The 9,382-nt window shown below is 36.3% G+C and overlaps 1 long non-coding RNA gene across 1 annotated transcript; it reads left to right on the top strand.

Annotated features, from left to right (window-relative positions):
- Positions 1–421: 421 nt before the first annotated feature.
- Positions 422–7,416, top strand: LOC148672899 (uncharacterized). The gene is made up of 3 exons (XR_015935892.1): positions 422–1,740; positions 1,844–2,631; positions 5,068–7,416. It is a non-coding gene; the product is annotated as an uncharacterized LOC148672899 (long non-coding RNA).
- Positions 7,417–9,382: the final 1,966 nt, after the last annotated feature.

Genomic DNA, 9,382 nt, shown 5'->3' with positions numbered 1-9,382 from the left:
TTGTGTTGTTTGCTGAAGGAAAAGAAATTACTGAACAATCGACAGTCCATAGATCTTACATTTAATGAAGATGTTAAATCCACCAGAAAGAAAAGGCAATTATTAAATTCAACTTGGAATCAACCTTTTTTGTAATCTTGACTCCTCCCTGCAAGTAGACAATGAAGTACTGTATGAGTACTCTTTTTGCACCACATAGAAGGATGTGCTTAAATCAGCTCATCAGTAATATGAGTATTAATACAGTACATTACCATGGGATCTATACAGCCCTTTCTCTTGGTCATCATTTTGAATGACAGAAAGGATCGATATTTTATAACACATCTTCTCTGCAATGTGTAAAACAGAACACAACAAGGAACATATTCAGACATATACACAAAACTATACAAACAATAGGAGCTCGCAAGAAAAAGAAAAAAGGGGGGTAATTCAAGGAATAGTGGAAATGAAAACAAAATAATCTGACCACATCATCACAGTTCTTGCACTCTCAAAATGTCATCTACCCATGCTTATTTGATAAGAAAAAAAATCTGCCATTGGAAGTGACCAAATGAAAGTTAAGGGTACCAAATCTTTGAATCTTAGATTATTTTATCTAAAGTTGTAACCACAAACAAAAGGCTTTGTGCAGAGTATATTGTATATATTCACCTGGGAATCCTCACTTAGTAGGAGTCACATCCGAATGCCTATTTTCTAGAAACCAGATGAGCTCAGTGGATTAAAATTCTTGCATTTTTATTAGTGACAAGCACTCAGAAATGCTCTATCACAGGAAGTGCCCATGAACAGTATATAGAGGTAGTGGTTCCTCACTGAGCACATAGAAGTCACATAGCCAGGTGATATGAGTATTATATGTATAAGTGTAAAATGAATTATGTGTTCTGATAAGTTTTTAGAGAAACTATTGTTTCAGACTATATCACAGTTACGTACCTTTGAGCTAGTGTATTTCTCAGTGCTAATTAAGGCCACTGGGATGGTAATGATTTTAGACAACAGAAAGTAGTATTAAAGAGAAGAGACTAGAATCATTATCATGACTGTTGAACTGATTAGATCAGTATTTTCTGCCAGCATTTTTATCCTTGGCATTGGGAAAAGGGATGCCTGGCTCATTTGCTAATGAATTGTGCTTCTCAGGAGTTTGCAAGACAAAGTGTGGTATCAAGATCTACTCTAAATGAAATTTTAAATGAAGTATAAGAAGAACGTTCAGAATATAATGTAAGATGAGTGTGTAAGAGCATACTAGCTACACTGTCATCTTAGCCAGGAGCCACCAGAAATCCAGAAGGATTGGTATTAGAGAAACAACATTTTTAACCTTTAAAACTGCTTGAACAAGTCAGCTATTAGAGGTGCTTTTTCCAGAGAGCAGGCTGAACCCTGCAGAACAGAAATCTCCAGTTGAGATCTACTGTAGGCTATACCGTATGGCTATTAATGGGATAAAGATAACTGTGTGATAAGGAAGTGATAAGGATAACTGCAAGGTACAGTACGTGTGAGCTTTGTGAGCTTTTGTCAGCCATGGTATCTCTGGTATCACCTGGTTGAATCGGCACCTGTGAGCTCACAGTACTGACAAGTGCGTCATCATGGCTCCATTAAATAGCAATGTTAAAGACTCTGAAAGTCTTTTCTGTGTTCTGAAATGAATTTTATACTACATTAGATTGATGATTTTTAAAAGACAAGACTAAAGTAGGAAGTAGTAGACTTTAGGTAACTGCCTCTATTTAATTTTATATTAAATTGAAGGAAGGAATTTCATTCCTATTGCAGACTTTGGAGAAAAGTGTGCATGGTCCTTGCTCCTCCTGCACAGGTTCAGAAGTTATAGCCCCAATGCAACAATTATCAAATTCATATTAAATGTCAATTCCAATCTAAAAAACAAACATCATTTTACTAAATTCCAGTTTGTGCATTTTGCCAGGTGTAAAGCAAAATTCAGTCTAACAACAGCCCAATCCAGCTCACAGATCAGCAGAATCTTTTAAAGAAAATGCTAAACAAATTCCTGCACTATATTAAAATCCTTAATTCTAAATATTCTGAAAATGCCATGTGCAATATTTTAAAAAATGACAAAGCAACTAGCAATGAGAAACTACAATATGTTTACCGTAACTTGTAAAATATATATGTTGGTTTTCTTACTTTAGCAGACCATTTTATTAGATTGGATTTCTGATTTAAAAAAACTTCAGAACACCCAGGCAACAAGTAAGTGGTCCACTTGATTTTTATATTAAATTGAAGGATTTTTTCATTTTTATTGTGAGAGGAAACCATGAGAAATATATCTCTCCAGATGTACTAAAGCAGAAGGCAAATTCCATTCATTTCTAAGTTTATAGATGTGTTATTCTTTAATGAGCTGTATGGGCATTTCAAATTTGATCAAGTCATAAATCTCTGAAAACATTCATCCATCCATTTTCTAACCACCTCTTACAATTTAGAGTCACAAGGGAGCTGGAAAACACTGGGCAAAGGCAGAGTACACCCTGGACAGGACACAAGTCAATCGCAGAGAACACACAGACACAAACCTTCACCTACTCACGCCAGGGACAAGTTTGCCAGAAGCCAGTTAACCTACCAATACAGGTATGTCATTGGACTGTGGGAGGAACCCAGAGTACACTTGATCAGATTACTGAAAGCTTAGAAACTACTTCACGAGATTCGCTTGACGTAGTCGCATCACTTAAGAAGAAAAGAGTTATTGAAAAAAAGCTTGCACCGTGGTACACTAATCATACTCGTGCACACAAACAAGCCTCTCGTAAACTGGAACGCAAGTGCTGCTCTACTAATTTGGAGGTATTTCGAAGAGCCTGGAAAGATAGCCTTTTAAATTACAAGCAAGCTCTAACTACTGCTAGGTCATCATAATTTTCCAGACTGATAGTAAACAATAGAAATATTCCCAGATTCCTATTTAATAGTTTCTAAACTAACTAGAAATCATGAAACAACTGACCTGCAGGTCCCAATTGGACTTAGCTGTAACGACTTTATGAACTTTTTCAATGAGAAGATTATAAAAATTACGGACAAAATTCTAGCTCAACCTATAACAACCTACTGCTTACCTCAACCTCTAAGGTAACAACAAATGAGTTACTGTAGCAGCAGAGTTTACTGAATGATTAGAATCTCTTGCCCCAATTGAATATTCAGAATTGAGTGCATTAGTGCAGTAGTGACATCTACTTGCTTGCTTGATCCTATTCCCACAAAATGTATTCTAGAATTTCTACCCACTATTGGTAAACCATTTTTAAATATTATAAATTAATCTCTAAACCTTGGATATGTACCAAAATCTCTAAAAATGGCTGTCATTAAACCTCTTATCAAGAAATCCAATCTTTATCTCTAAAGTCCTAGAAAAAGCTGTACCAAAACAGTTGTGTACATTTTTGCAAAGAAGTTTTTCAATCAGGCTTTAGACCACACCATAGTACAAAGACTGCTTTAGTCAAAGTACTGAATGACTCTCTACTGACATTGGCTGAGTTTCTATGCTTGTGTTATAAGATCTAAACACAGCGTTTGATACCATAGATCATAACATTCTATTAAACAGAATTGAAAACCTTGTTGGCATAAGTGGACAGGTACTCTCCTGGTTCAGATACTACCTAAGTGATCACTATCAATTTGTATTGGTAATTAATGAATAGTCTGAGCCTACCAGGGTAAAATATGGGGTCGCTCAAGGTTCAGTGCTTGGTCCTTTGCAGTTTTCCCTGTATATATTACCCATTGGTCATATAATTCGTAAGCATGACATTAACTTCCACTGTTATGCAAATGATACTCAGCTGTACATATCAGTCAAACCAGATGAAGTATCACAATTTTCCAAGATAGAAAACTGTCTGAAAGACATCAGAAGCTGGGTGGCTTGCAACGTCCTTCTGCTTAATTCTGACAAAACAGAAGTGCTGGTGCTTGTTCCTAAGGCTGCTAAAACTACAACTATCATATGTGTTAATTCTCATTTAACCCGGTGCTGGCCAGAGGAGGATAGGCTCCCCCTTTTGAACACTGGTTCCTCTCAAGGTTTCTTCCTACTTTAGTCTAGGGAGTTTTTCCTTGCCACTGTCGCCTCAGGCTTGCTCAGTGGGGGTTCAGGCCCGGAAATCTGTAAAACTTCTTTGTGACAATGCCCATTGTAAAAAGCATGATACAAATAAAACTGAATTGAATTGAATGGAGGAAACCCCCACAAACACAGAGAAACTCCACACAGATAGCACCCCAGGTCCAGAACTGAACCCAAGCCCCCAGCATTGCAAGGCAGCAATGCTAACAACAGCACCATCGTGCCACCCCCTGTGAAAACAGTGATTTTTACATTCCACTTAAACACAAACATCTCAATATTGTGTTAATCCAAGGCCATCTACAGTGTGAATCAATCCCCAGATTCAAGTTTGAAAACATATTTAAGATCACTTTATTAGCCATATACAATTTCTTGCATTAGAAATTTGTCTTTTCACATACCCCAGCTTGGTCTCTATGAGACACACAGGCAGGGAGAGAGAAGCTTGGGGTCAGAGCACAGGGTCAGCCATTTTTATAGCACCTCTAGAGCAGTTGGGGTTAACAACCATGGTCAGGGACTCAACGGAGTAAGATTCCTCTGCTGGCCACGGGATTTGAACTAGCAACCTTCCAGCCACAGGCACAGATCCTTAGCCACAGTGCGACCACTCCACCCCAAAAGTTTGTTTAAAACTTTTAAAACTCCGCCCCATATTTGTTTTAAAGTCTGTTAGAAATCAATCAATCAAAGTGATGGTCATGTGTGGAACCTACTGAAACCTACAGTGTCACCTATAATGCAAAAGCATTCCAGTATGTTATATATATAATGAGCTCCTACTCTCTACTGTGGTTCGCATTGAATTACAAAGCAATAATGAATGAACAGCAAAACCCAATGAGCAGCAAAGTTAAAGGAACTATTTTTTTAAATGTTCCCTTAAACAATTGCTTAACAGATTGAACTTATTTACTCCTTCCCAGCATGCACTTTTTGGCTTCATCTGACAGAGGGAGTGACAGCAAACTGCCCCACCCCTCATTTGCCCCCAGGGACTAAAGCAAGGTAGGCACTGCTGACCTACAATGAGGACAAGAACATAAAAGCTTAAAGTTGAGGCCAAAGGCTAAAAGTACAATGGAAAATGTAACTTTCCTTAACTGACGTGAATAAAATAATATTCTTAATATAAACATGCTAATATCTGACCTGTTCTCCGCAAGAAGCAACTAACATAGAATAAACACAACCCTAAATTTGTTAAATCAGGTAGGATGATGCACTTGCATTCAATCAACAACAAAAATTATGTTTTTTGATACTGTGCATTGATCTGGCTTATAGTTTAATAAGCCAACCCTTTTTCGGCTGTAAAAGCAATTTTTTCATTGCTTTTCAAGATGTTGGATGTGCAAACTTCATTTCACAGCTTGCAAAGTTAATGAATCACTATTTTACAAGTGAGCCCAAGACTTTACATACATAGCATCTGGAGGAAATACACCCTTCAAGGGAGTAATCATTGCTTTTAAATTTCATCATAATGCCACTAGATTTGTCTGTAAAAAATGATTACTCATTCACAGTTGTGGCACAGAGTTGAAACCATTTTGTGATTGCAATAGCTGTCTACGAAAAGCAAAAAAAAAAAAGACAGAAGCTTGGAACATTTCTTCCATTCTTCACACGGTTATTAAACAAAGACTTTGGAATCCTGTAACAGGTTCAACCTCATTTCAGCATTCTTTACAGTCATTGTTGGTGTCTCTTCCTCTTGCACAAGTTGAAGGAAACTCTTTGGAATTAGAATGAAAAGGAAGATTCAGGAAATTGTATTTTTCCACCTTTTTCTTCCATTCTTTCTTATGTGATGAGATCCTGCATACGTAAAGTATAACTGCACCCAAACCTATTCTATAAAGAATGTCAAAGAACCAAAACAATATTGTGTTGTCAGGTATAGCAGGGTGTTGTTCATTCCTATACAAAGAGGTCTATGAATAGCACAATTTATAAATACCACCCTTTAGAGAAACAACAAAGCTTGGAGATTTTACATGGCTGGTATTTTACTAGCACTTGTTATATGAAACGTTTTCACTACTATCAGATGACAGAAAAATGTTTCTGTCTTTAGTCTTTAGTTCTCTCGTTTTCATATTCCTGATTTTACCAGATTTTATCCCTCTTAGAAGCAGTACAATATCACCAAATCTTAAAAAACATGTACTTTGTGGTACCTTAATTAGATAATATATATGGATACACAGTCATAAGTCATAAGCTCTTATCCAAAATTACTTTTTTGGGATACTGGTTTAAAACTCATCATAGTTTGGGGTAATTCTTGGTCACTTGAATGCATGCATGATAAGACATTTTTGTTTCCTTTCAGACTTTAATCACTTTTGTTATTGCCACGCTTCAGATAAGAAAATTTAAAATGTTAAATGCCAGGCCAAATCTGTCGGGACATACAAAAATTCTCAATTGAGGACCGCATTGCATCACTAGCTTTATGACAAAGGATATTTCAAAAGGTAATTTGCTTATTGTTAATAACCGTTCTTAACATGCACATATATAAATGGAGGCAAATTCTTTCTGAACAATTTAGTCACATAGACGTAATTATTAGAATCAGTACATAAGCCTTTATGAGGTCACAGGCTTCTTCCTTTAACAATAAAAAATGGTAAACACCATAAAGTGTATATATAGTGGCAATTATATTTATTAATAGCTGAACTGCACCCTCGAGCAAGCACTACTTCCGCAAGCAATACCCACGCTAACACGATCGGAAGTTTATTACACTCACTGAGGCATGCAAAAAGCCATATCCTAGCAAGAGCGTTCATTTTTCCATACATTTTCGGGGATACAGTACATGCCCTCTCATCCGGTCATCCGGTTTGCATAATCCAGAATCTGTTTTCAGGTTGTTAGAATTTCATGTTTTAAAGATTTGTCTGCAAACCAGCAAGTTTAACCGTTTCGAGATTTTGCTGTTCCGCTTTTTAAGGTCTAGACATACTTTCAATGTTTATGGTTCCTCAACATTCCATTCTTTGACTGCAGATGAACTTCTATACTGTATATTACATTTAATCTAAATAGAGGGTTTTGACTGTAGTTCACAAAAGACGATGACAACCTAGCCAAATCTAAATCATACTCATTCTTGACATCAATTCTAGCTATACTACTGTATATATTATAGGCAAATCAATTTCTGCATGGGGTGCCTTGTTCCTTGTCCTGTAACCCAGCAAAACAGGTTAAGTCAAATCCCACTGTACCTTCAAACTCAATAAACATCCTCTAACACATCTAATTCCTTGGTGTTGTTATTCCTTGTAATTAATTTTCTTGAATGAAAGCATTGCAGTAAATGTGACCATGCTCTTGAAAAACATTGAAAGGCAAAGAGGAAAACACTTTATATTAGTTCAGGTGGGTAGCTGCGTCAGCATGCGTAGGCTGCAAAGGAACAAGTAATAGGTTTATTCGATGCTGAAAAAAAGAAGAAAGAGAACACAACGTTTCGGCCGTGGAGCACACCTGAAGAAGGCTCCACGGCCGAAACATTGTGTTCTCTTTCTTCTTTTTTTCAGCATGGAATAAACCTATTACTTGTTCCTTTGCACTTTATATTATGCTTTATACATGTTTAATGATAAGTAACATAGCTAGAAAGTGCCAAAAGCATATTATGTATAGGTTATGAAACAGAATGGGATCTTTGATGCAGCTATTGCTATTGCACTTTGTAGCATCCACGTCAATGTACAATATTACTATATTTTAATGACTAATCTGAAATACATAATCAACCATTTACAATATCTTCATGAACATCTATTGAGTATGAAATATAAGCAAATTAATGATCAATGATCTATATAATAAGTGTTACTTAAATATAATTGAATATGTCCATGCATTTCAGATAGCTTTTTAATCAATGAGAACTGCGATCTTGCCACTGATGAGAAGCATTTAAAAAATGCCTACTGGTACTGGGGTGCTTTAGGTTGTAATCCACAATCACCTTGGCCATTAATCTCTCAAACAATAAACAGATTTATTTTAAAGCCAGGCTGACATTAAATGAATGTCTGTTTCTTAGGACTTTTACCAGTTGGGAACTCATGTCCTCACCTGCAATTTCATGCATTCATAAGAATTGGAACTCAAGTATGGAATGCATTTATCTGTGTATAAAGCAATGGGAGGAAACAAAGTTGTTCAGGTTGTGGTTTTCATCACATGCGTCCTTTCCATTCACGGGCTTCAATGCGTACCCTCTTAAAGCATACACCCACATGAAACAAAAATAAACAGTTACAAGAAAATAGACTGCAGTGACGCAGGACAGCCCCCTTAGATTTCATAAAGCTGGAATCACAGTAGCCGTCACAGGAGTGAGTTGCGTCCATTTGTGTATTGACTGATGAAAAGCTGTTCTTTCCCAGCTATTTGCGGATTCCTGTTGGTAAACATCAAGCCTGCATGTATGTTTGAAATTGTTTATCGCGTATAAAAAAACATTATACAATTACCGGATTTCGCTTGTCTAATTCTAGAAACATTGCTCCACTCTCTCCTAAGAGCCCACTTTGACTGGCATTCTCATTCAGTGAGTCACACAAATACATAATTAGTTGTATACTTTTTATTGGCAGACTACCCTGATTGATTTTCTTCATGGCGATAAAAATCCTGGTGTATAATCAGAGAAAGGTAAAAAAAAAGTATTGTGCTAGCTTTGAAATGAGTCAAATGAGCAGTCATACTGCTCAATATAATCATACTGTAAACTATCCAAGCTTCAATACATTTCTTAAAAAAGGCATTATGATCGAAAAGCCTGGAAAAATGAAAATTAGGCCTGTATTCAGTAAAGAAATATTTATTTCAAAGTTTGTTAGTAATGTAAAGAGTGTACACGTCGGCCCAGTCCTCAGTGTTGGCAGATGTAAATGATGATTGGATTAGGTTTCGTTGTATGAAAATGGACAGTTCCACAGCACATGTACAAAGAATTTATATTTTTATACCCTCCTGAAGGTGTTTCGAAGGTTAAAATAAATCTTTAGACAGACTTACTGTAATTTCTATGGTGATAGCAACACAAGAAATGTATATGGTTTTGCCATACAGCTAAAAAATGCAAATAATTTTATGAATTTGACCATGTAAGTTCTTCAACATCAGGTAACACTGGACTTTAGAAAAGTTTTGGAATAACTATAATTTGCAAGGCTAGATAACACCTAACCTTTAAAAATCTAG

This window comes from Lepisosteus platostomus, chromosome 4 (genome assembly GCF_059453375.1).
Source record: "Lepisosteus platostomus isolate fLepPlt1 chromosome 4, fLepPlt1.hap1, whole genome shotgun sequence".
NCBI lineage: Eukaryota > Metazoa > Chordata > Actinopteri > Semionotiformes > Lepisosteidae > Lepisosteus > Lepisosteus platostomus.
This window is presented reverse-complemented; position numbering and strand designations above follow the sequence as displayed.